We start from the raw sequence: 4,576 nt of genomic DNA on the forward strand, positions 1-4,576 counted from the left end.
TGTCTGAATTCACGAACGCGTATGAGTTGTGGACGAAGCTGGAGTCCATGATTCAGAAGAAGACTCCCAGGAATAAAGCATACCTGGTTCGCCGACTTGTGAAGCTTGAATACAAGGACGGCATGAGCATGATTGAACACCTCAACACCTATAAAGGTATTGTGAATCAGCTGTCAAAATCTGATATGAAAATTGATTACGAGATGCAGGCCTTGCTGCTGTTGAGCTCGCTGCTAGAAAACTGGGATACTCTGGTGGTGACTTTGAGTAATTCAGCTCCAGAAGAAAAGTTGAAGATGGATATCGTGACAGACAGCCTCCTGAGCGAAGAAGTCAGGAGAAGAGAACGAGGTGTTTCAAGCACGTCTGAGGCCAACGTTGCTGAGAACAAAGGAAAATCCGACTCCCGGGGTAGAAGCAAAAGTCGGGGTAGAGGTCGTGACAGACGAGAAAAGTCCAGAGGTCGGTCAAAGCCGAGATATGAGCTAAAGTGATTTTACTGTGGTAAGACAGGTCATAAGAAGCCAGACAGTTGGACCCTCCAGAATGACGAGAAGAACGGCTTAGTGAAGCCGGATCAGATTATTCCCAAGAAGAGGGAAGACAAGAGCACCACTGCGGTAGCTGCCAACTCGAATGTCGAGATATTCCTCCTTGGTGAGGATAATTATTTGAATGTTGCATATAATGACTGCACCTGGATTGTTGACTCCGGTGCCTCCTTCCATGTTACTCCACACAAAGGTTTTTTCTCCTCTTATCGAGGTGGTGATTTTGGAGTCGTGAAGATGGGAAATCAAGTGACCAGCAAGATTGTTGGTGTCGGTGATGTAACTCTTATCACAGATGTCGGATGCCGACTTGTATTGAAAGATATAAGGCATGTTCCTGACATGCGTTTGAACCTAATCTCGGTAGGCAAACTTGATGATGCCGGGTTAGTGAACTACTTCGGTAGTGTGAGATGGAAGCTGGCCAAGGGAAACTTGGTCGTGGCCCGAGGTAAGAAGGAAGGCTCCTTGTACGTGATGCAAGGAAAGATCAATGGCGGAGAAGCCAATTCTGTTCGAGATGAACCTAGCTTGGAGCTATGGCACAAGCGCCTCGGCCACATGAGCGAGAAAGGGCTACAGATCCTGAATAAAAAAAGATTACTGACCGGGTTGAAAGGCCAAGCGTTGGAGAGTTGCACGCACTGCCTAGCTGGAAAGCAGCACCGGGTTTCTTTTGTGAGACCTGATCAACCTAGACGACACAGGTATATTCTTGACCTCGTCCATACTGATGTCTGCTCCATGTCGGAAAGATCCCTTAGAGGAGCTCAGTACTTTGTTTCATTCATTGATGACCATTCCCGCAAAGTGTGGGTATATTTGTTGAAGTCTAAAGACTAGGTACTCCAATCCTTTAAAGAATTCCATGCTATGGTTGAAAGGGAGACTGGCAAGAAATTGAAGGTGGTCCGATCTGATAATAATGGTGAGTATTGCGGCCCATTTGATGCATATTGCAGAGCGACCGGGATTCGACTCGAGAAGACGCCCCCAAGACACCTCAGCAGAATGGACTGGATGAGCGGATGAACAGAACTATTGAAGAGAAGGTCCGAAGCATGTTATCCAATGTCGAATTGCCGAAATCATTCTGGGGAGAAGCCGTCAAAACAGTTGTTGACTTGATCAACCTCTCACCATCACGACCACTTGAAGGAGAGATTCCAGAAGAAGTCTGGACAGGTCGGAAAGCGGCCTATAATCAATTGAAAGTGTTTGGATGCCGAGCTTTTGTGCATATCCCTAAATATGAAAGGGAAAAACTTGATGCGAAGAGAAAAGAATGAATCTATCTTGGTTCGTCGAGATGTGAGTTCGGGTTTCGACTTTGGGATCCAATCAATAAGAAGATCGTGAGAAGCCGAGATGTGATCTTTCATGAGCATGAGAACATTCATGACATCTCGAAGCCCAAAGTCTGGGTTACTGTCAGACGTGAAGAACTCGTTCCTCTTGTCTGAGCTGAACCAGGGGGAGAAAATAAAGAAAATAATGAAGATAATGATGATCAACAACAAGCTGAAGATGACCAAGACACTGAGGTCCGAGTTGAGGATGAGATCCGGGATGAGAATGATGAACCAGATTCTCAAGCTGAAGAACAGCCGAGATATACAACTCGAGAAAGAAGACCCTCTACAAGATACCCATCTAATGAATACACCGTTGTTGCTGAAGATGGTGAGCCTCAGAGTTATGATGAGGCTGTGACGAGCTCAGAGAAAGAAGAATGGAAAAAGGCAATGCAAGACGAGATAAAGTCTCTGCACGAGAATCAGACTTATGAGCTGACCGAGTTGCCAAAAGGAAGACGAGCTTTGAAAAATAAATGGGTCTACAAGATTAAGAATGAAGAGAACGGGAAAAAGCCGAGATACAAAGCCCGGATTATAGTGAAAGGCTGCAATCAGAAGAAATGAGTAGATTTTGAGGAGATTTTTTCTCCTGTGGTGAAAATGACCTCGGTCTGAACCGTGTTAGCCATGGCGGCTTCAGTGGACCTCGAGGTAGAACAAATGGATGTGAAGACGGTATTTCTTCACGGTGATTTAGAAGAAGAAATATATATGGCGCAACCTGAAGGGTTCCGAGCTCCAGACCAAGAAGACTTGGTATGTCGGTTGAAAAATAGCCTCTATGGCTTGAAGCAAGCACCTCAGCAGTGGTACAAGAAGTTTAAATCATTCATGACTGATAATAAGTTTGAGAAGACAGAAGCCGACCACTGCGTATTTGTGAAGAGGTATGAGGCCGGAGATTTTTTCATCTTATTGTTATATGTTGACGACATGCTTATCGTAGGAAAAGACAAATCGAGGATAGCTGCCCTGAAAAAAGCGTTGAGCTCGTCCTTCGCAATGAAGGACCTCGGCCCTGCAAAGCAGATACTCGGAATCAAGATTATCCGAGATACAGAAGAAGCTACTGTGGTTGAGTCAAGAGAAATATATTGAGAAGATTCTGAAGAGATTCAGCATGGACAAAGCCAAAACAGTGAGCACCCCCTTGCCGGACACATAAAGCTGAACCAGAAGCAATGTCCGAGATCTGATGAAGACAAAGATGTGATGATGAAGGTCCCGTACCAATCCGTCGTCGGAAGCTTGATGTACACAATGGTTTTCACTAGACCCGACTTGGCGTATGCTATTGGAATGGTAAGCCGGTATTTGTCAAACCCCGGCAAAGAGCACTGGGAAGCAGTGAAGTGGATATTCAAGTACCTCCGAGGTACGACTGACTTATGTCTCCGATTTGGAGAAGGAAAAGCCGAGTTGCAAGGCTACTCGGATTCTGATTTAGGGGGAGACGCCGACTCGAGGAAGTCGACTACGGGATACATGATGAGATTTGCCGGAGGAGCTATCTCTTGGCAATCAAGACTTCAAAAATGTGTTGCACTATCGACAACTGAGGCTGAGTACATTGTTGCTACTGAGGCAAGCAAAGAGATGCTGTGGATGAAGAAGTTCCTCATGGAACTCAGCCATGATCAAGACAAGTACGAGCTGGGTTGTGACAATCAAAGCGCAATCCATCTTGCGAAGAATTCGATCTATCACTCCCGCACTAAGCATATTGATGTGAGGTATCACTGGATTCGGGATGTGGTGGAAGGTGGACAGCTCGAACTCGTCAAGGTGCACACTGACCAAAATTGGTCCGACATGATGACAAAGCCGGTTCCAGCAAGAAAATTTGAAGACTGCTGTGAAGGAGCCGGGTTGATGCTGAAGCCGACGCATTGAAGTCGGAGGGGGAAATTTGTTGGGCTTCCTCCTTCAATGCTAAGCCCAAGTCCATTGAGGGGTTTCCTAAAAAACCTAACCCTAGATCTCACCTCCTCTAAATATTCATTAGTTGTGGGTGGAGGCTAGGTTAAGAGATTAGAGAGAAATTTTGAGAGATAATTATTTGATTGTTTGAGCAAAGCTTCATGCTTTGCATTTGAGAGATCTCTAGAGAGAGTTTGAGTGAAACATCTCTAGGGTAGTTTGATTATCACCATTGTTGGAGAGGTTGAGTTAACCACCACATTGGTGTATTTGATTCTTTGTAACCATTATTTTCATAGTGGATTTTTGATCTGGACTAGGTCCCGTGGGTTTTTACTTCTTCATTGAAAGAAGGTTTTCCCACGTTAAATCTGGTTGTGTTCTTCTTCTCTCTCTCCTGTTTTTCGTTTTGATTTTTTCGCTGCGCTGCTCGACCTGGTGAAGTTCAGGCCGAGATCCGAAATCAGGATCTTGTTGATTGACTTCCTCACAAAAGGCCCCTGAGCCGATTCCCAAAAATTTTAAATGACATATTTTATATTCTTTCACTTTTCACAAAGAGGTGAAACTCATACCTTAAAAAAAATCACCCACTCTCTCTATCATAATTTGACACTTTTTCTCAATTAAAATGATATAAGTTTGTATCCTTTAAAATGATACATATTTTTTCTATAAAATATATATGGGCAGGGCAATGAGTATCTCTGGAGAAACCTATTCCCCTTCGGCATACACAAAACTATC

Source organism: Gastrolobium bilobum, unplaced genomic scaffold (assembly GCF_033153095.1).
Source record: "Gastrolobium bilobum isolate Gb01-03AN ecotype WA unplaced genomic scaffold, APGP_CSIRO_Gbil_v1 utg112672, whole genome shotgun sequence".
NCBI classification, from domain to species: Eukaryota; Viridiplantae; Streptophyta; class Magnoliopsida; order Fabales; family Fabaceae; genus Gastrolobium; species Gastrolobium bilobum.